This window comes from Lolium perenne, chromosome 7 (assembly GCF_019359855.2).
Source record: "Lolium perenne isolate Kyuss_39 chromosome 7, Kyuss_2.0, whole genome shotgun sequence".
Classification (NCBI taxonomy): domain Eukaryota; kingdom Viridiplantae; phylum Streptophyta; class Magnoliopsida; order Poales; family Poaceae; genus Lolium; species Lolium perenne.
Window position 1 is genome coordinate 102,482,646 of NC_067250.2, and position 25,035 is coordinate 102,507,680.

The window sequence follows — 25,035 nt, forward strand, 5'->3', positions numbered from 1 at the left end:
AGGTATGGTGGACACAAATGGCATAGTGGTTGGCTCAAGGATTTTGGATGCATGAGAAGTATTCCCTCTCGATACAAGGTTTAGGCTAGCAAGGTTATTTGAAACAAACACAAGGATGAACGGTGCAGCAAAACTCACATAAAAGACATATTGAAAACATTATAAGACTCTACACCGTCTTCCTTGTTGTTCAAAACTCAATACTAGAAATTATCTAGACTTTAGAGAGACCAAATATGCAAACCAAATTAGCAAGCTCTAGGTGTTTCTTCATTAATGGGTGCAAAGTATATGATGCAAGAGCTTAAACATGAGCACAACAATTGCCAAGTATCAAATTATCCAAGACATTATAGCAATTACTACATGTAGCATTTTTCGTTTCCAACCATATAATAATTAACGAAGCAGCTTCAACCTTCGCCATGAACATTAAAAGCTAAGAACACATGTGTTCATACGAACCAGCGGAGCATGTCTCTCTCCCACACAAGCATTTATTCAAACAAGAACAAAAACAAGAAACATACAGACGCTCCAAGTAAAGTACATAAGATGTGACCGAATAAAAATATAGTTTCAAGAGAAGGAACCTGATAATTTGTCGATGAAGAAGGGGATGCCTTGGGCATCCCCAAGCTTAGATGCTTGAGTCTTCTTGAAATATGCAGGGGTGAACCACCGGGGCATCCCCAAGCTTAGACTTTTCACTCTTCTTGATCGTAGTATATCATCCTCCTCTTTTGACCCTTGAAAACTTCCTCCACACCAAACTCAAAACAACTCATTAGAGGGTTAGTGCATAATCAAAAAAATCACATGTTCAGAGGTGACACAATCATTCTTAACACTTCTGGACATTGCCCAAAGCTACTGGAAGTTAATGGAACAAAGAAATCCATCCCACATAGCAAAAGAAGCAATGCGAAATAAAAGGCAGAATCTGTCAAAACAGAACAGTCCGTAAATACGAATTTTATTGAGGCACCAGACTTGCTCAAATGAAAATGCTCAAATTGAATGAAAGTTGCGTACATATCTGAGGATCACTCACGTAAATTGGCATAATTTTCTGAGTTACCTACAGAGAATTTTGCCCAGATTCGTGACAGCAAAGAAAACTGTTTCTGCGCAGTAATCCAAATCTAGTATGAACTTTACTATCAACGACTTTACTTGGCACAACAAAACACAAAACTAAGATAAGAAGAGGTTGCTACAGTAGTAACAACTTCCAAGACACAAATATAAAATAGATTACTGTAGCAAAATAAACACATGGGTTATCTCCCAAGAAGTTCTTTCTTTATAGCCATTAAGATGGGCTCAGCAGTTTTAATGATGCACTCGCAAGAAATAGTATTTGAAGCAAAAGAGAGCATCAAGAGGCAAATTAGAAACACATTTAAGTCTAACATGCTTCCTATGAAAAGAAATCTTGTAAATAAACAAGTTCATGAGGAGCAAAGTGACAAGCATAGGAAGATAAAGCAAGTATAGCTTCAAAAATTTCAGCACATAGAGAGATGTTTTAGTAACATGAAAATTTTTACAACCATATTTTCCTCTCTCATAATAATATCCAGTAGCATCATGAGCAAACTCAACAATATAACTATCACATAAAGCATTCTTATCATGAGTCTCATGCATAAAATTATTACTCTCCACATAGGCATAATCAATTTTATTAGTAATAGTGGGAGCAAATTCAACAAAGTAGCTATCATTATTATTCTCATTATCAAATATAGGAGGCATATTGTAATCATAATCAAATTTATCCTCCATAACTGGCGGTACTAAAAGACCAATATCATTATAATCATCATAAATAGGAGGCAAAGTATCATCAAAGTAAATTTTCTCCTCAATGCTTGGGGGACTAAAAATATCATGCTCATCAAAGCCAGCTTCCCCAAGCTTAGAATTTTCCATATCATTAGCAACAATGGTGTTCAAAGCATTCATACTAATATGTTCCATAGGTTTTTTAATTTTCGCATCAAACCATCCATGTCTTAAATCAGGAAATAGAATAAGAAGCTCATTGTTGTCCATTATGCCTAACTAGTGTAAACAAGAAACAAAAAGATGCAATTGCAGGATCTAAAGGAAATAGCTTCGAGCACACACACAATGGCAACCGAAAAGTACTTTACCAGGACCGGAGTATGAGTGCCTTTTACCTTTCCTCCCCGGCAACGGCGCCAGAAAATAGCTTGATGTCTACGGGAGCTTCTATTCTTGTAGACAGTGTTGGGCCTCCAAGAGCAGAGGTTTGTAGAACAGCAGCAAGTTTCCCTTAAGTGGATCACCCAAGGTTTATCGAACTCAGGGAGGAAGAGGTCAAAGATATCCCTCTCATGCAACCCTGCAACCACAAAGCAAGAAGTCTCTTGTGTCCCCAACACACCTAATAGGTGCACTAGTTCGGCGAAGAGATAGTAAAATACAGGTGGTATGAATATATATGAGCAATGGCAACGGCACCGAGAAAAGTGCTTTGCCCGGGACGAAACAAGCAAAGGTAGTAACGCAGCAGTAGTAACGCAAAGAAAAACAAGAAATAAGTAGCGATAGCAGTATTTAGGAACAAGGCCTATGGATTAGACTTTCACTAGTGGACACTCTCAACTTTGATCACATAACAGAATAGATAAATGCATACTCTACACTCTTGTTGGATGATGAACACCATTGCGTAGGATTACACGAACCCTCAATGCCGGAGTTAACAAGCTCCACAATTCAATGTTCATATTTAAATAACCTTAGAGTGCATGAAAGATCAACACGACTAAACCAAGTACTAACATAGCATGCACACTGTCACCTTCACACTATGTAGGAGGAATAGATCACATCAATACCATCATAGCAATAGTTAACTTCATAATCTACAAGAGATCATAATCATAGCCTACGCCAAGTACTAACACGGATGCACACACTTTGTCACCATTACACCGTGCGGGAGGAATAAAACTACTTTAATAACATCACTAGAGTAGCACATAGATAAATTGTGATACAAAACACATTGCAATCATAAAGAGATATAAATAAGCACTTCACTATGCCATTCATAACGGTGAATAAGTATTACGTGAAATATAGCCTAAGAGACCCACACGGTGCACACACTGTCACCTTTACACACGTGGGACAAGGAGTCTCCGGAGATCACATAAGTAAAATTCACTTGACTAGCATAACGACATCTAGATTACAAGCATCATCATATGAATCTCAATCATGTAAGGCAGCTCATGAGATTATTGTATTGAAGTACATAGGAGAGAGATGAACCACATAGCTACCGGTACAGCCCCGAGCCTCGATGGAGAACTACTCCCTCCTCATGGGAGACAGCAGCGTTGATGAAGATGGCGGTGGTGTCGATGGAGAAGCCTTCCGGGGGCACTTCCCCGTCCCGGCGGCGTGCCGGAACAGAGACTCCTGTCCCCCAGATCTTGGCTTCGCGATGGCGGCGGCTCTGGATGGTTTCTCGTACCGTGGCTTTTTTTCTCGAAGTTTTAGGTCAGGGACCTTTATATAGGCGAAGAGGCGGAGTCGGGAGGTCAACGAGGCGATGACACCATAAGGCGGCGCGGCCAGGGCCTGGGCCGCGCCGGCCTATCATCTGGGGCCCCTGTGGCCCCCCTCTGGCGACTCTCGGGTGTTCTGGATGCTTCCGGGGAAAATAGGAACCTGGGCGTTGATTTCGCCCAATTCCGAGAATATTTCCTTACTAGGATTTCTGAAACCAAAAATAGCAGAAAACAGCAACTGGCCTTTCGGCATCTCGTCAATAGGTTAGTTCCAGAAAATGCATAAATATGACATAAAGTGTGCATAAAACATGTAGATATCATCAATAATGTGGCATGGAACATAAGAAATTATCGATACGTCGGAGACGTATCAGCATCCCCAAGCTTAGTTCCTGCTCGTCCCGAGCAGGTAAACGATAAACAAAGATAATTTCTGGAGTGACATGCCATCATAAACTTGATCATACTATTGTAAGCATATGTAATGAATGCAGCGATCAAAACAATGTAAATGACATGAGTAAACAACTGAATCATATAGCAAAGACTTTTCATGAATAGTACTTCAAGATAAGCATCAATAAGTCTTGCATAAGAGTTAACTCATAAAGCAATAAATCAAAGTAAAGGTATTGAAGCAACATAAAGGAAGATTAAGTTTCAGCGGTTGCTTTCAACTTATAACATGTATATCTCATGGATAATTGTCAACATAGAGTAATATAACAAATGCAATATGCAAGTATGTAGGAATCAATGCACAGTTCACACAAGTGTTTGCTTCTTGAGGTGCAGAGAAATAGGTGAACTGACTCAACATAAAAGTAAAAGAAAGGTCCTTCAAAGAGGAAAGCATCGATTGCTATATTTGTGCTAGAGCTTTTATTTTGAAAACATGGAACAATTTTGTCAACGGTAGTAATAAAGCATATGTATCATGTAAATTATATCTTACAAGTTGCAAGCCTCATGCATAGTATACTAGTAGTGCCCGCACCTTGTCCTAATTAGCTCGGATTAACACGGATTATCATTGCATAACATATGTTTCAACCAAGTGTCACAAAGGGGTACCTCTATGCCGCCTGTACAAGGGTCTAAGGAGAAAGTTCGCATTGGATTTCTCGCTTTTGATCATTCTTCAACTTAGACACCCATACCGGGACAACATAGACAACAGATAATGGACTCCTCTTTTAATGCTTAAGCATTCAACAACAGATAATATTCTCATAAGAGATTGAGGTTTTATGTCCAAACTGAAACTTCCACCATGATTCATGGCTTTAGTTAGCGGCCCAATGTTCTTCTCTAACAGTATGCATACTCAAACCATTTGATTGTGAAAACCGCCCTTACTTCAGACAAGACGAACATGCATAGCAACTCACATGATATTCAACAAAGATAAAAAAGTTGATGGCGTCCCCAGGAGCATGGTTATCGCACAACAAGCAACTTAATAAGAGATAAAGTGCATAAGTACATATTCAATACCACAATAGTTTTTAAGGCTATTTTGTCCCATGAGCTATATATTGCAAAGGCGAATGATGGAAATTTAAAGGTAGCACTCAAGCAATTTACTTTGGAATGGCGGAAAAATACCATGTAGTAGGTAGGTATGGTGGACACAAATGGCATAGTGGTTGGCTCAAGGATTTTGGATGCATGAGAAGTATTCCCTCTCGATACAAGGTTTAGGCTAGCAAGGTTATTTGAAACAAACACAAGGATGAACGGTGCAGCAAAACTCACATAAAAGACATATTGAAAACATTATAAGACTCTACACCGTCTTCCTTGTTGTTCAAAACTCAATACTAGAAATTATCTAGACTTTAGAGAGACCAAATATGCAAACCAAATTAGCAAGCTCTAGGTGTTTCTTCATTAATGGGTGCAAAGTATATGATGCAAGAGCTTAAACATGAGCACAACAATTGCCAAGTATCAAATTATCCAAGACATTATAGCAATTACTACATGTAGCATTTTTCGTTTCCAACCATATAATAATTAACGAAGCAGCTTCAACCTTCGCCATGAACATTAAAAGCTAAGAACACATGTGTTCATACGAACCAGCGGAGCATGTCTCTCTCCCACACAAGCATTTATTCAAACAAGAACAAAAACAAGAAACATACGAGACGCTCCAAGTAAAGTACATAAGATGTGACCGAATAAAAATATAGTTTCAAGAGAAGGAACCTGATAATTTGTCGATGAAGAAGGGGATGCCTTGGGCATCCCCAAGCTTAGATGCTTGAGTCTTCTTGAAATATGCAGGGGTGAACCACCGGGGCATCCCCAAGCTTAGACTTTTCACTCTTCTTGATCGTAGTATATCATCCTCCTCTTTTGACCCTTGAAAACTTCCTCCACACCAAACTCAAAACAACTCATTAGAGGGTTAGTGCATAATCAAAAAAATCACATGTTCAGAGGTGACACAATCATTCTTAACACTTCTGGACATTGCCCAAAGCTACTGGAAGTTAATGGAACAAAGAAATCCATCCCACATAGCAAAAGAAGCAATGCGAAATAAAAGGCAGAATCTGTCAAAACAGAACAGTCCGTAAATACGAATTTTATTGAGGCACCAGACTTGCTCAAATGAAAATGCTCAAATTGAATGAAAGTTGCGTACATATCTGAGGATCACTCACGTAAATTGGCATAATTTTCTGAGTTACCTACAGAGAATTTTGCCCAGATTCGTGACAGCAAAGAAAACTGTTTCTGCGCAGTAATCCAAATCTAGTATGAACTTTACTATCAACGACTTTACTTGGCACAACAAAACACAAAACTAAGATAAGAAGAGGTTGCTACAGTAGTAACAACTTCCAAGACACAAATATAAAATAGATTACTGTAGCAAAATAAACACATGGGTTATCTCCCAAGAAGTTCTTTCTTTATAGCCATTAAGATGGGCTCAGCAGTTTTAATGATGCACTCGCAAGAAATAGTATTTGAAGCAAAAGAGAGCATCAAGAGGCAAATTAGAAACACATTTAAGTCTAACATGCTTCCTATGAAAAGAAATCTTGTAAATAAACAAGTTCATGAGGAGCAAAGTGACAAGCATAGGAAGATAAAGCAAGTATAGCTTCAAAAATTTCAGCACATAGAGAGATGTTTTAGTAACATGAAAATTTTTACAACCATATTTTCCTCTCTCATAATAATATCCAGTAGCATCATGAGCAAACTCAACAATATAACTATCACATAAAGCATTCTTATCATGAGTCTCATGCATAAAATTATTACTCTCCACATAGGCATAATCAATTTTATTAGTAATAGTGGGAGCAAATTCAACAAAGTAGCTATCATTATTATTCTCATTATCAAATATAGGAGGCATATTGTAATCATAATCAAATTTATCCTCCATAGCGGCGGTACTAAAAGACCAATATCATTATAATCATCATAAATAGGAGGCAAAGTATCATCAAAGTAAATTTTCTCCTCAATGCTTGGGGGACTAAAAATATCATGCTCATCAAAGCCAGCTTCCCCAAGCTTAGAATTTTCCATATCATTAGCAACAATGGTGTTCAAAGCATTCATACTAATATGTTCCATAGGTTTTTTAATTTTCGCATCAAACCATCCATGTCTTAAATCAGGAAATAGAATAAGAAGCTCATTGTTGTCCATTATGCCTAACTAGTGTAAACAAGAAACAAAAAGATGCAATTGCAGGATCTAAAGGAAATAGCTTCGAGCACACACACAATGGCAACCGAAAAGTACTTTACACGGGACCGGAGTATGAGTGCCTTTTACCTTTCCTCCCGGCAACGGCGCCAGAAAATAGCTTGATGTCTACGGGAGCTTCTATTCTTGTAGACAGTGTTGGGCCTCCAAGAGCAGAGGTTTGTAGAACAGCAGCAAGTTTCCCTTAAGTGGATCACCCAAGGTTTATCGAACTCAGGGAGGAAGAGGTCAAAGATATCCCTCTCATGCAACCCTGCAACCACAAAGCAAGAAGTCTCTTGTGTCCCCAACACACCTAATAGGTGCACTAGTTCGGCGAAGAGATAGTAAAATACAGGTGGTATGAATATATATGAGCAATGGCAACGGAACCAGAAAAGTGCTTTGCCCAGGACAGTAAACAAGCAGTAGTAACGCAGCAGTAGTAACGCAGTAAAACAGTAAATAAGTAGCGATAGCAGTATTTAGGAACAAGGCCTAGGGATTAGACTTTCACTAGTGGACACTCTCAACTTTGATCACATAACAGAATAGATAAATGCATACTCTACACTCTTGTTGGATGATGAACACCATTGCGTAGGATTACACGAACCCTCAATGCCGGAGTTAACAAGCTCCACAATTCAATGTTCATATTTAAATAACCTTAGAGTGCATGAAAGATCAACACGACTAAACCAAGTACTAACATAGCATGCACACTGTCACCTTCACACTATGTAGGAGGAATAGATCACATCAATACCATCATAGCAATAGTTAACTTCATAATCTACAAGAGATCATAATCATAGCCTACGCCAAGTACTAACACGGATGCACACACTGTCACCATTACACCGTGCAGGAGGAATAAAACTACTTTAATAACATCACTAGAGTAGCACTGATGACCCACAAGTATAGGAGGTCTATCGTAGTATTTTCGATAAGTAAGAATGTCGATCCCAACGAGGAGCAGAAGGTGTTGACAAGCAGTTTCGATGAAGGATTCACTGTAAATGCTCACAGACAAGTATTCAGGGGGTTTTGATGTAACAGTTGAATAAAGTACGAGTAAGTAAAGTGCGAGAGTAACAATTGCAGCGATTGGCCCAATCCTTTTTAGCACAAAGGACAAGCCGGTTTGTTTACTTATAATGACCAAACGTTCTCGAGGACACATGGGATTTTAGTCTAGTGCTTTCGCTACATACGGCTAAATAATCTTCATTGTTATGATAAGTGTTGTGTGGGTGAATCTATGCTAATGTACCGCCCTTCCTAGGACTAATACATACTTGTGATTATACCCCTTGCAAGCATCCGCAACTACAAGAAAGTAATTAAGAATAAATCTAACCACAGCCTTAAACTCTGAGATCCTGCTATCCCTCCTGCATCGATATACCAACGGGGGTTTAGGTTTCTGTCACTCCGGCAACCCCGCAATTGGCAAACGAGTACAAGATGCATTCCCCTAGGCCCATAAATGGTGAAGTGTCATGTAGTCGACGTTCACATGACACCACTAGAAGAATATCACCACAACTTAAATATCATACCATTGAATATTACTCAACCATAGTTCACTACTAACATTTAGACTTCACCCATGTCCTCAAGAACTAAACGAACTACTCACAAGACATCATATGGAACATGATCAGAGGTGATATGACGATGAATAACAATCTGAACATAAACTTGGTTCAATGGTTTCACTCAATAGCATCAACAACAAGTAGAGATCGATACCGGGAGAGTTTCCCCTATCAAACAATCAAGATCAAACCCAAATTGTGTAATAACCCAGAACATAGGAAAAACGAAGGGTAGATTTAGAAATGGGATGTGCATTTCATCGCAAAACGGGGGAAATTTTCGCGCTTTATTGCAACTAAACCTAAGAGGGATCGAGGTTCTCTCTCATTTTGCACTTAGGGTTAGGCAATGTGAGTTAGGGAAATTTCGACATGATCTCTTTTGTATCTTGTTGATTTGGGGATTTGATTTCATTTGACAAGTGTTAATACAATTAACAATAAGCATTGAACAATATAAAATGGAATTCATAATTTAAACACAACTTATGAATTCAAACAACTTTGAATTTCAAAGTGAATCATAAATACAATGTTTATTCCAGAATATAAATATTACATGAATCAAAAGCTCATAAACAAAAACTTGGGCTTTATTGATATCACAACACAAATTACATTGTCTTTACAAAATTCTTGATACAAGAATTGGTGAATAATAAACAGAAATGAAAATAAAGATTACAATATTATTCCTAAAACTAAAACCTAGACTATATGACTTGAAGTATTTCTTCATAGCCATGTCCATCTTCAAACCTGCAAAACAAAGAATCAACACTAGCCAGAATGTTAGTGTTAGCCAAAGATTCAGTTTGGACAGTGTAAACTATCACAGCACACTTGTGCTTGTCCAAAACCATGGACAGCACAAGATAAGGGCAGCAGCAGACCAAACCTGAGCACACACCAGGGGCTCAAGTTTCAGCATATGAGAGCACACAGCTCAAGTGTGCTGGGCAGCAACAGCAAGGCCATGCAACAGCTTAGTCACCAAGACAAGCCAGGATTGTGTGTCAATGCAAGGATAGAAGCAGGGTTCATATAAAAGGGGCACAAACCCTAGAAATCATAACCAGACGACCAGATAGAGATTCACCAGGTAAGGGTGAAGCAAGAACCAGCTCAGTTCATCCAGTTCTTGCTCAAGAACAGAACCAAACCACACAACCACTTAAGCCACCAGAAATCATGGTGACCTAGAAGATCATCCAAGATCTGGAGGTGAAGGGCTGTGAACAAACCCAAGTCTGCATCAACAAAACATTTCTTTCTAGGAGCTGGAACAAGGTATACCTAGTTCCTGGAAAAGATCCAATGGATCTAATCCATCATATGCATGACATAGTCATGGGGTTGAGCAGATGCTCAACAGGGTGAATCATCACTTGGTTTTCACCAAGGATCACTGCTAGTCTAAAAAGCCACCAAAATAGAAACCATCCAGATACAGATCTTGTGCACGAAGCAAGATCTGATGCCTGATAGCACCAAGATAGATGAGTTACAATAAATAGCAGCTAGTATAGACTACACAGAAAATCCTAGGCACATAACCATCAGTAAAACCCTAGATTTCTTCACAGGCAAGCATATTGGCATTCATAGTTAGTATGATCCCCAAATATGCAAGCAAAGATGAGAAGCCAACAAGATCCAACCAATCATGTGAGCAACCAGTCAGTAGCAAGGTTACTGAGGTCACATCACACTTAGCACCAAATAAGAGAAAGCCAAATATATCACATCACTATCCAGAAATGGATTCAGATTCTATTTTGCTTGCTAGATAATCATGAACAGTCAAATCATTTGCAAGCAAGTAACTTAATCATCACTGCATAAGCAGTTCATCATAATTTAAGTAATACAAGCATGAATTTATCACAGATCCATGCTAAGCATGACGAGAGCACACCTTGTTAAGCAACACAGTTAATCTATAGCCACTAGAACAAGTCTAGGTAGCTAAGATAAGCAACAGCACAAGTAAGCAACAGCACAGTGATGCTTGAGCATCAGCATCACCAGATAATTAACTCATATAGCCACAGTATTAGACAGTAAGCAATTACTGACAATCAATTGATCAAATGGATCAATTAGAGCAAGCCAAGTTACACAGAGAAGTTAGCCAACAAGCAAGGAATGATCCAAGGGATCATTGGCTTACAGAGATAGTACTGGAGCATATCAGGCACCACTGGCACACACACAAGTGTCACAGATGCAACACAAGTACACCTAGACAAGCAAGCATGATAGACCAGTAAGCATAGCAAGCCCATAAGCATGAACAGCAGGGTATATCAAGCCATAAGCAAGCACAGCATAGCATAGCAAGGTCAGAGCATGCTAGAAGCAATAGATAATTACCACCTGGCATGTACAGCAAGCAAGGCAGCACTGGCCAGTACCAGAAATTGGTAGATTGGCCATAGCTTGCAGAAAAATGGAAGCACAGGCTACTTAGGCAGCCATGGCAAGGCTCTATGTGATCACAGGATCACCAGAGAGCAGTAAAACAGGAGGAAGAAGAGGCACAGTAGCTTGGGAGGAGCACAGGCATGGAGAAGAGAAGGAGGAGGAGCAGAACACTTACATGCGCCTGGTGGCAGAGGCTATGGCATGGCGAGGCAGTGCTCGCGCGGCCATAGCAGCTGCAAGACCCAGGGTAGGCGCCGGCGTTACACCGACGAGCACGAACACCACCACAGCAGCACGGCACGGAGACGACGGCACTGGTACTGCAAGCAGCACCACACCAGGTCGGTCTCAGGGGGAGCGTACGTCGACGGCGAGGACGAGAGTTCGCCGGAGACCACCAAATCGTCCGAGGCGATTCTCCACTGGATCCAGATCGGAGGCGATTCGCCAGGAGAGGACGAGAAGGGAGAAACTGCGCAGACAGATCGATAGATCTGCTCACGGCGGTTCAGGATCGGTTGGTGGCTACGGCGGAGGAGCCCGGCGATGGCCGGAGCAGGGCGGCGGCCATGGCGGCGACGCCATCGCCACGGGAGTCGCCAGACGGTTAGGGTTAGACGAGCGAGTGAGAGGGCCGAGTGAGGAGAGTGAGGTGGGCCGCTTCGGCGCCACCGAACCCAAAAAGGGGGCCAGCCTTATTGGGCCGTCCCTGGGTTAAGTTATTGGGCTGGGCCCAATAGGGGTCCAGAGGGGTATTTTGGTCTTTTACATTTAATAAAAGATCAAAACTTTACCAAATTTTAATAAATCATAAACAACTCTAAAAATCCAATAAAAATTGGATTTATGAATGAAAAATAAATCTTAACAAGAATAAAATATGAAATGGAATTTATGAAACAAATTCAAAATTATGAATTTTCAGAATTTAAATAATAACTTGGAATTTAAAATTATTATTTTCTTGTAATTCAAATTCAAGGAAAAATCTCAAATAAGTTCAAATATTTATTTTCAAACATTTCAAAATGAAATTCTACTAATCCAAGTCATTTCTTTTGAAAGAGGGTATTTTTCCCAGAAAAAAATACTATACTCCTTTTTATTCCAAAAACTATAGAGTTCACTCTATAATTTCAAATTATTTTGGAATGACTAAGGTAATCATCAAGTAAAATCATTTTACTTTGAATTGTTGTACTTTGTGTGAATCACAATGATTAATACTTTTAAATCAATTGTAAATTACCGTCAAAGACATAAATCTTAAATACAACCCTAAATTGTAATAACTCATTGGGGTAAAGGGATTCAACATAAAATAATCCATCCATGATTGCATTATTTGGATTTTTATAACATTGTCCTTACCGGACAATGATGCTTCTTCTGAGAACCCGAGGTCCAGGTTCCATCAAGCGCATTGAACCGCACTATCTCGCAGTCCACAGGCAAGTTCACCCTTGCTCATGTCAACTTGATTATTTTCTACTACTTTAATGCAAAGCTATATACTTATCATTCCTGCATCGCAAATGAAATGTTATTTTCCAACTATGAATATGACTATGTGGCTGGCAATGGAACCATGGTATGTGTTGATATGGTGGAGGTTCCATTGCAATGGGTTATATCACCCTAGGATTAAATTACCAATGCCGTCCAGTGATTCTAGCGCCGTACAAACCGCGTTGACCATGAGATCTATAATGGCTCTGGAAAAGCCAGCTGTATCTTTTCCCTTCAGCACGCCAACGGATTGGTAGAGCCGGCGGGGTGCTGGAGGCACTGCCGTAGGTTGGGATAGCCTTTTAAATCCCCATCCATTAGTGATGATGGCTCTACGATCTATGAAGGATTGTCCAAAGTACACCATGAGTAAAGCCGTATTATCGGGGGAAGTCTACTGGAGGTGTGCGGGTGGACAAAAGGGTGGGTTTGCAGTCGCGGAGAAGGCGGTGTGGGCTTGGATCTTTATACCTGGCCTCACACCAAAGGAAGTGTGAATGGGGGCAAGTCCCTGCGGATGGCAAAAAGGGTGAGATCTCTTGTGGGAAAAGTAACGCACCTCTGCAGAGTGTATCAAATTGTGGCTGTCACTCCTTGTTCCGGGAAGGGAACTGCGAACGCGGCAGGAAAGGAACTCCACGAAGTTCTGGTCAACCTGTGAAGACTGACGGGCATAGTTTTCTTAATAAAAGCAACCTTTTGAAGAAATGTTTTCAAAACATGCATTGACCTACGATTTCCTGATCAATGGTCGTAGCTAGTGCATCAAACACCTTTTATTCTTTTAGAACTTGCTGAGTACCTCTGTACTCACTTTCTTTCGACACCCTTGCTAGACTGTGATCCGGAAGTGGAGGCTATCAACGATGGAGCACCAGAAGGAAGCTACGAGCTGGTCTACGAAGAACCTGATCTTACCGGCGGAGTGGAAGGCGTAGACTATGGGATAGTCTACGGACCAGATGACACGGAGGTGGAGGAGTAGTGACATACCCTAGCATCATAGAGCCGAGCAACGTAGAACTTACCTAAATAAGTTGTTGAGCTCTTTATATTTGTTATGAGTTGTAATCGTACTTAAATAGTATCTTAGGGTGTTCTCATAGGACCTGTGAGAATACCAACTTGTTAAGACAATGTTTGTAATAAAGTATGGAGTGTTATGACCTGCAATGTTTCTGTTGTACCACTCTGAGGGATATGGCAATTTGTGAGGAAGCCCCTTCACAAAGATCATATCAACGACTTGTATACTACAACATGCAGTGGTATGCTGGGTCACCGCAAATTGCTACGGCGGTGACGGTGTCCAGCTGTGGAGACGGCGGTGATGATGGTGGAGATGATGATGATGATGGTGATGGAGATGATGTCCAGCTCGATGACGGTGACGATGGCGTCGATTTCCCCCTCCGGGAGGGAATTTCCCCGGCGGATTCCTGCCCGCCGGAGAGCTCTTTTCTCTCTGGTGTTCTCCGCCCCGCAGAGGCGGCTGTAACTCTTCGCGAGGTACCCTCTATGGCTTAGGTTTTCGGGACGAAGGGTTTCGCGAAGAAAAGGAGGCGAAAGGGGCTGTGGGGCCCCCACACCACATGGTGGCGCGGCCAGGCCATGGGCCGCGCCGGCCTGTGGTCTGGCCCCACCTTGGGCCTTCTCAGCTCCTCCTTCTGGCTTCCTTCGTCATCTTGAAAAATAGGATTTTTGGTATAATTTCCTTCCACAGTTGATCTTCCGAAATATTGCGTTCTAACGGTGCTTTTTCTAGCAGAATCCTGGCTCCGGTGCTTGATCCTCCAATAATGATGAAACATGCAAAATAGATGAAATAACATAAGTATTGTGTCCCAATATGAAATATATCAATGAATAACAGCAAATTATGATACAAAATAGTGATGCAAATTGGACGTATCAACTCCCCCCAAGCTTAGACTTCGCTTGTCCCCAAGCGAAACTGAACTCGGTAAACAGGACCATATGTTTATGGAGTGAAGAGTCGATAAATAAAATACGGACAAGAAGCATCATACTCATTCACACAAGACATTATAGTAAACAACTTCCTCATATAACTCAACTTGAAACAAGTATAAGGTAATCACAAATAAAGTTGCATAAGAAATCATAGTTGGTGATGGCAAACTTCGTTCTTGGTCAGAGAACAATTAACAGATTATATTTATCTCATTGAGCAGCGCTCTCATGTTAAAGTTTATAAGGCACAACTTGCATACTCAATCATAATGGTCTCCTCATAATCATTGATAACTTGCAAAGCTATATTCATTCAGGTAAAACTTGTACTAAACAAGGAAGAATAAAAGACATGATGAAACAGATCACAATATAATGGTTTGATCACAACTACTCAAATGCTTGCTTGAGATGGAGGGAAATAGGTTTACTGACTCAACATAAAGTAAAAGACAGGCCCTTCGCAGAGGGAAGCAGTGATTAAATCATGTGCTAGAGCTTTTTCATTTTTGAAATCATATAAAGAGAATAAAAGTAACATTTTGAGAGGTGTCTGTTGTTGTCAACGATTGGTAGCGGGTACTCTAACCCCCTTGTCAGACAACCTTCAAAGAGCGGCTCCCATATTATTTTCATTTTATGTGGCACTCCTTCCAACCTTTCTTTCACAAACCATGGCTAACCGAATCCTCGGGTGCCTGCCAACAATCTCATACCATGAAGGAGTGCCTTTTTATTTTAGTTTTATTATGATGATGACACTCCCCCCAACCTTTGCTTACACAAGCCATGGCTAACCGAATCCTTCGGGTGCCGTCCATCAATCACATACCATGGAGGAGTGTCAATTTAGTTTAATTAATTTGGGACTGGGAATCCCATTGCCAGCTCTTTTTGCAAAATTATTGGATAAGCGGATGAAGCCACTAGTCCATTGGTGAAAGTTGCCCAACAAGATTGAAAGATAAAACACCACATACTTCCTCATGAGCTATAAAACATTGACACAAATAAGAGATACTAAGTTTTGAATTGTTTAAAGGTAGCACATGAAGTATTTACTTGGAATGGCAGAAAATACCATGTAGTAGGTAGGTATGGTGGACACAAATGACATAGGTTTGGTTTAAGATTTGGATGCACGAGAAGTATTCCCTCTCAGTACAGGTTTTTTGGCTAGCAAGGTTAATTAGCAAGCATAAGAGTTGAGGGAAACAAACAAATATACATGTGATAGAAGCAATCATGCATCTTCCTTGTAAGCACAAACAATTTTAACTTCAGAATAATAAGCTATGAGCTAACAAGAAAGAAAGACAGTGAAACAACTACATGTATTTCTCTTTTCTACTTAAACCTCAAAGTGTTGTTGCTATTGACCAATGCTAAGTTTGCCAAAACCAAATAGATTTATTCAATGCTCCCAAAGTGATACCAATACTAATGACAAGATAAATCATATAATAGAGATGGCAAACTAAAATAAGATGTGCAATATGTAAATGATAAGACTTCTCATTAATATTCCATAACGATAACTCACACCAAGGGATACATAGATAACCAACTAAAGGAGAGATACTTCCAAACTGCAACCCATCTTATATGATAACTTCCCTACTCATGATATGACACTACTTGACAGTAAAAAGTAAAAGGTAGTGATAATGTGATACCGCGGTACTCCCCCAAGCTTGGAACAAACCAAGGGGATGCCAATACCGATGGTGAGTTACTCCTGCGGAGATGGTGGTGATGAACTCCTCCCGCGCTTCTTACAGATCTCCTTCAGCTTCAGCTTCTCAGCTTGGCAATTCTGCACTAAGACTCGGAGAGATTCATTGTTATCTGAAGTTGGCGATGATGACCTTGTGATGTGAATCGAGTGGTATTCCAGCATTCTTCGGAGACGGCAATTCTCCTCCTGGAGTATCTCCACTTCTCTTCTTAGAGCCCGATATTGATCACAAAACTCATCGGCAGTTCGTAGAGCTTCTTCCAACACAGGGAAGGAGTCGAGGCTAAGAGCGGGTGGTAAAGGTCCCTGCAAGTTATGAGAAAAAGAACGTCGAGTGTCAACAGATCCCACCAAGATTTGCTTGCTCCCAAGGGCTTGCTGCTCTTGTCTTGATGGCACCCTCTTCACTTCTTCCTCCGAAAGCCCCTTGCCCTTGTTGTTGGAGGCCATGGTGCTTCTAGACCGAAAACAGATCCTGGCAGAAACAGCTCGAAACAAAACACGTCGAGAAAACGATATACGGACCTCCAGGGGTCCGGGGGATTATATAGCAAAAATTTTCACGACAAAAGGAAAGTACTAGATCGAACCAGAGTTGGAAAGGGGCGACGAGGCGGCCAAACCATAGGTCGGCGCGGGCCCAGGCCAGGCCGCGCCGGCCTATGGTGGCACGCCCTCGTGCGTCCTTTCCACTCCGTTTCGAACTCGTAATTTTTCATATTTTCCAAAAACAGCAAAAATATTGTTCGGAAAGTAAATTGCGTATTTTTCATTACCAAGATGCGTTACCTATTCAAAGTCGAGTTCTGGCGGACTGTCAATTTGCCCTTTGATGAAAGCCTCCGGTGTTTCCACTTGAATAATATCAACATCAACATTATAAGAATCACCCGAGATATAATGCTTGAGTCTTTGTCCATTCACCACTTGCGTAACATTGCCTTGGAGAGAGCTAATTTTGATTACTCCTGAACGATACACCTCCTCGACAACATATGGTCCTTCCCATTTCGAGAGTAATTTCCACAAAGAATGCGAGGCAGAGACCGATACAATGGGACTTTATCCCCAATATTAAATTCTCTTTTGGTAATCCTCCTATCATGCCATTTTTTAACTTTCTCTTTAAAGAGTTTAGCATTTTCATAAGCTTCACTTCTCCATTCATCTAGAGAACTCAATTGCAACAACCTCTTATTACCGGCAAGTTTAGGATCTTTATTTAATTCTCTAACAGCCCAATAAGCTTTGTGCTCTAGTTCTAAAGGTAAATGACAAGCTTTCCCATAAACCATTTTATAAGGTGACATTCCCATGGGATTTTTATAAGCAGTTCTATAAGCCCATAGTGCATCCTTCAATTTACTAGCCCAATTCTTTCTAGTTTTATTAACAGTCTTTTGCAAGATAGATTTAATCTCTCTATTTGATAATTCTACTTTCCCACTAGTTTGAGGATGATAAGCGGAAGCAATTCTATGATTAATACCATACCTAGCAAGAGTTTCTCTAAAACCTCCATGAATAAAATGAGAACCTCCATCAGTCATAATATATCTAGGCACTCCAAATCTAGGAAAAATAATGTCTAAAAGCATTCTTAAAGAGGTCTCACCATCAGCACTTTTTTGTAGGTATGGCTTCCACCCATTTAGTAACATAATCAACAACAACAAGTATGTGAGTGTTACCTTCTGAAGACGGAAAAGGTCCCATGAAGTCAAATCCCCAACAATCAAATGGTTCAATAACAAGAGTATAATTCATAGGCATTTCATTACGTCTGGAGATATTACCAACCCTTTGGCATTCATCACAAGATAAAATAAACTTTCTCGCATCTTTGAAGAGAGTTGGCCAATAAAAACCTGATTGTAGAACCTTTTGCGCGGTTCTTTCTCCGGCGTGATATCCTCCATAAGCACTACCATGACATTTACTCAATATCTCCTGTTGTTCATATTCGGGAACACATCTTCGCATAATACCATCCACTCCTTCTTTATATAAGTGTGGGTCATCCCAAAAATAATGCCTCAAATCATAAAAGAATTTCCTCCTTTGCTGAGCTGAAAAGGTTGGAGGCAAGTACTTGGAAACAATAAAGTTAGCATAATCAGCATACCAAGGACTGTCTCGCGAGCTCACCTTTATTACAGCCAATTGTTCATTTGGAAAACTATCATTAACAGGAACAGGATCATAAGCAATATTTTCCAATCTAGACAAATTATCAGCAACAGGATTATCAGCACCTTTCCTATCTACAATATGTAAATCAAATTCTTGCAACAGAAGCACCCATCTAATAAGCCTCGGCTTAGCATCTTTCTTTGTCATAAGGTATCTAATTGCAGCATGATCAGTATGAATTGTAACTTTTGAATCAACAATATAAGATCTAAATTTATCACAAGCAAAGACTACAGCTAATAATTCTTTTTCAGTCGTAGCATAATTTCTTTGAGCAGCATCAAGAGTTTTACTAGCATAATGAATAACATTCAGTTTTTTATCTACTCGCTGTCCAAGAACAGCGCCTACAGCAAAATCACTAGCATCACACATAATTTCAAATGGTAAGTTCCAATCAGGAGGTTCAACTATAGGAGCAGTTGTTAAGGCTTTCTTAAGAGTTTCAAAAGCTTCCTTACAATCGTCATCAAAAACAAAAGGTACGTCTTTTTGAAGAAGATTAGTAAGAGGCTTTGAAATCTTGGAGAAATCTTTAATAAATCTCCTATAAAACCCAGCATGACCAAGAACACTACGAATACCTTTAACATCCCTCGGATAGGGCATCTTCTCAATTGCTTCAACTTTAGCTCTATCAACTTCAATACCTCTCTCAGAAATTTTATGCCCCAATACAATTCCTTCATTAACCATAAAGTGGCATTTCTCCCAATTAAGAACAAGGTTAGTTTCTTCACATCTCTGCAAAACTTTATCAAGGTTTCGCAAGCAACTATCAAAAGAATTCCCATAGACGGAAAAATCATCCATGAATACCTCTACAATACTCTCGCAAAAACCATGAAAAATAGCAGACATGCATCTTTGAAAAGTAGCAGGAGCATTACATAAACCAAAAGGCATGCGTCTATAAGCATAAGTTCCATAGGGACAAGTAAAAGTGGTTTTCTCTTGATCTTTAGTTTTAACAGCAATTTGTGAAAACCCAGAATAACCGTCAAGAAAGCAAAAATGAGTATTTTTAGACAATCTTTCTAGCATTTGATCAATAAATGGTAAAGGGTAATGATCTTTCTTAGTAACTTTATTAACTTTTCGAAAATCAATGCACATTCTATACCCTACAACTACTCTTTGAGGGATAAGCTCATCATTATCATTAGGCACAACAGTCATTCCTCCTTTCTTGGGAATGCAATGCACAGGACTAACCCATCTACTATCAGCAATAGGATATATAATACCAGCTTCAAGAAGTCTTAATACCTCATTCCTTACCACTTCCTTCATCTTCGGAATTAGACGATGCTGATGTTCAACAACAGGCTTTGCATCATCTTCCATATTAATAGCATGTTGGCAAATAGAAGGAGAAATCCCTTTCAAATCATCAAGAGTATAGCCAATAGCTCCTCGGTGCTTCTTCAATATTTCCAATAACCTTTCTTCCTCAATCTCTGAAAGCTTAGAACTAATAATAACAGGATATATTTTCTTATCATCAATATGAGCATATTTAAGATTATCAGGCAAAGGCTTTAATTCAAAAATAGGATCTTCCTTTGGTGGCGGTGTTGTACCCAAATCTTCCACCGGTAAATCATGCTTGAGAATAGGTTGTCGGAGAAAAATTTCCTCAAGCTCATCTCTTTCTTTCCTAAAAACTTCACTCTCGCTATCCTCCAAATGTTGCTGCAAAGGATTATTAGGAACAAGAACAATAGATGCACAATGTTCCATTTTAAAATCATTATTAGGCAAATCAGCTTTATAAGGAGTTTTGGTAAATTTAGAGAAGTTAAACTCATAAGATTCACCAGCAAATTTAGTCAAAATTTTCTCTTTCTTGCAATCTATAATAGCTCCACAAGTATTTAGAAAAGGTCTACCAAAAATAATAGGACAATAATCACTAGCAGCAGAACCAAGTACCAAAAAGTCAGCAGGATATTTAATCTTACCGCATAAAACTTCCACATCTCGAACAATACCAATTGGAGAAATAGTTTCTCTATTAGCCAGCTGAATAACCACATCAATATCTTCAAGTTCACAAGAATCAATTTCGTGCATAATCTCCGTGTAAAGCTCATAAGGAATAGCACTAACACTTGCACCAATATAACATAATCCATAATAGCAATGATCACCAATTCTAACAGATAGCATAGGAACACTAACTTGTTTGGGTTTATTAGGATGTGAAACAATATTAGAAGCATCTTCAAAGAAAATAATATGACCATCCTCCACATTTTCAATCACAAGATCTTTAACTATTGCAACAGCAGGTTCAACTTTTATTTGTTCTTCAGGTTCTACAGGTTTCTTTTCACTTTTATGAACCGCACTATTTATAACAGAGTACTCCTTCATTTTAGCAGTGAAAGGAGTTTTTTCAATATAAGCTTCAGGAATAACATGATCAGCAGTTTCAACTACAACGCATTTATTAATAGATGAATCAATTTTATCTTTATACGGTTCATGATACTTATCAAAATTCTTCTTTGGCAATTCATAATGAGAGGCAAAAGCTTTATAAAGATTTGCAGCAACTTGAGAATCAAGACCATATGTAGCACTCATATTACGAAATTTATCAGTATCCATGAAAGCTTCAATGCATTTATAATCATAAATTATACCTGATTCTCTATCCTTGTCATTCTCCCAACCTTCAGTATTTTCTTGGATCCGATCAAGAAGGTCCCTTTTAAACTCTTCTTTGTTGCGTGTAAATGATCCAGAACAAGAAGTATCGAGCAAGGTCTTGTCTTGAAAAGAAAGTCTTGCATAGAAATTATCAATAATAACATTACCAGGAAGCTCATGAATGGGGCATTTGAGCATTAAAGACTTCAATCTCCCCCAAGCTTGGGCAATACTCTCTCCATCATGAGGCCAAAAATTATATATGCGATTCCGATCCTTGTGAATTTCACTTGGAGGATAGAACTTAGAATAAAACCGGGGCACAATATCATTCCATTCAAGAGAATCCCCATTATCCAGTAATTTATACCAATGTGCCGCCTTACCAGACAGCGATATAGAGAATAGTTTCTTCCTCACTTCATCCATAGCAATACCTGCACACTTAAATAAACCGCATAATTCATGTAAGAACAATAAATGATCTCCAGGGTGGACAGTTCCATCTCCTTCATAGCGGTTATCCATAACACGTTCAATAATTTTCATAGGTATTTTATATGGTATCACTTCCTCACCTGGCGCCTCATCCACTACCGTTGCAGTAGTAGTAGATTTCCCAAATAAAAATTGAAGAGAAGATCTCTCCATAATGACTTATAGCAGCAGGCAGAAATAAAATCAGCACAAACAGTAAAGGTTTTCCTTACCAATTCCACTTACCAATAGCGCTTCACTCCCCGGCAACGGCGCCAGAAAATAGTCTTGATGACCCACAAGTATAGGGGGTGTATCGTAGTATTTTTGATAAGTAAGAATGTCGATCCCAACGAGGAGCAGAAGGTGTTGACAAGCAGTTTCGATGAAGGATTCACTGTAAATGCTCACAGACAAGTATTCAGGGGGTTTTGATGTAACAGTTGAATAAAGTACGAGTAAGTAAAGTGCGAGAGTAACAATTGCAGCGATTGGCCCAATCCTTTTTAGCACAAAGGACAAGCCGGTTTGTTTACTTATAATGACCAAACGTTCTCGAGGACACACGGGATTTTAGTCTAGTGCTTTCACTACATACGGCTAAATAATCTTCATTGTTATGATAAGTGTTGTGTGGGTGAATCTATGCTAATGTACCGCCCTTCCTAGGACTAATACATACTTGTGATTATACCCCTTGCAAGCATCCGCAACTACAAGAAAGTAATTAAGAATAAATCTAACCACAGCCTTAAACTCTGAGATCCTGCTATCCCTCCTGCATCGATATACCAACGGGGGTTTAGGTTTCTGTCACTCCGGCAACCCCGCAATTGGCAAACGAGTACAAGATGCATTCCCCTAGGCCCATAAATGGTGAAGTGTCATGTAGTCGATGTTCACATGACACCACTAGAAGAATATCACCACAACTTAAATATCATACCATTGAATATTACTCAACCATAGTTCACTACTAACATTTAGACTTCACCCATGTCCTCAAGAACTAAATGAACTACTCACAAGACATCATATGGAACATGATCAGAGGTGATATGATGATGAATAACAATCTGAACATAAACTTGGTTCAATGGTTTCACTCAATAGCATCAACAACAAGTAGAGATCGATACCGGGAGAGTTTCCCCTATCAAACAATCAAGATCAAACCCAAATTGCTACGGCGGTGACGGTGTCCAGCGGTGGAGACGGCGGTGATGATGGTGGAGATGATGATGATGGTGATGGAGATGATGTCCAGCTCGATGACGGTGACGATGGCGTCGATTTCCCCCTCCGGGAGGGAATTTCCCCGGCGGATTCCTGCCCGCCGGAGAGCTCTTTTCTCTCTGGTGTTCTCCGCCCCGCAGAGGTGGCTGTAACTCTTCGCGAGGTACCCTCTATGGCTTAGGTTTTCGGGACGAAGGGTTTCGCGAAGAATAGGAGGCGAAAGGGGCTGTGGGGCCCCCACACCACATGGTGGCGCGGCCAGGCCATGGGCCGCGCCGGCCTGTGGTCTGGCCCCACCTTGGGCCTTCTCAGCTCCTCCTTCTGGCTTCCTTCGTCATCTTGAAAAATAGGATTTTTGGTATAATTTCCTTCCACAGTTGATCTTCCGAAATATTGCGTTCTGACGGTGCTTTTTCCAGCAGAATCCTGGCTCCGGTGCTTGATCCTCCAATAATGATGAAACATGCAAAATAGATGAAATAACATAAGTATTGTGTCCCAATATGAAATATATCAATGAATAACAGCAAATTATGATACAAAATAGTGATGCAAATTGGACGTATCAAGCACATAGATAAATTGTGATACAAAACATATTGCAATCATAAAGAGATATAAATAAGCACTTCACTATGCCATTCATAACAGTGAATAAGTATTCTGTGAAATATAGCCTAAGAGACCCACACGGTGCACACACTGTCACCTTTACACACGTGGGACAAGGAGTCTCCGGAGATCACATAAGTAAAATTCACTTGACTAGCATAACGACATCTAGATTACAAGCATCATCATATGAATCTCAATCATGTAAGGCAGCTCATGAGATTATTGTATTGAAGTACATAGGAGAGAGATGAACCACATAGCTACCGGTACAGCCCTGAGCCTCGATGGAGAACTACTCCCTCCTCATGGGAGACAGCAGCGTTGATGAAGATGGCGGTGGTGTCGATGGAGAAGCCTTCCGGGGGCACTTCCCCGTCCCGGCGGCGTGCCAGAACAGAGACTCCTGTCCCCCAGATCTTGGCTTCGCGATGGCGGCGGCTCTGGATGGTTTCTCGTACCGTGGCTTTTTTTCTCGAAGTTTTAGGTCAGGGACCTTTATATAGGCGAAGAGGCGGAGTCGGGAGGTCAACGAGGCGATGACACCATAAGGCGGCGCGGCTAGGGCCTGGGCCGCGCCGGCCTATCATCTGGGGCCCCTGTGGCCCCCCTCTGGCGACTCTCGGGTGTTCTGGATGCTTCCGGGGAAAATAGGAACCTGGGCGTTGATTTCGTCCAATTCCGAGAATATTTCCTTACTAGGATTTCTGAAACCAAAAACAGCAGAAAACAGCAACTGGCCTTTCGGCATCTCGTCAATAGGTTAGTTCCAGAAAATGCATAAATATGACATAAAGTGTGCATAAAACATGTAGATATCATCAATAATGTGGCATGGAACATAAGAAATTATCGATACGTCGGAGACGTATCAAACACCAAAACTACGACATTACTTCGCGGAACATCCAATTATCCTTGTCACTGAAGCTCCATTGAAAAACATACTCACCAATCCAGATGCCACAGGCAGAGTATCTCAATGGGCTATCGAGTTAGCACCACATGACATTTCTTATGTTAATCGAACAGCTATCAAGTCCTAGGTCCTTCCTGATTTCTTGGTCGATTGGATTCAGTCGCAAATCCCGGTGGCACTCGATATGTCGGGTTCATGGACAATGTATTTCGACGGATCTAAGCGAAGCACAGGCGCAGGAGCTGGAGTAGTGTTGATTTCGCCACAAGGAGGCAAAATGAGATGTGTGCTAAGGATGAATTTCTCATTACCGATGAATAATGAAGCAGAATACGAAGCATTATTACATGGTATGCGTATGGCCAAGGCATGTGGAGCTACTCGTTTGGATATTTATGGAGATTCAAA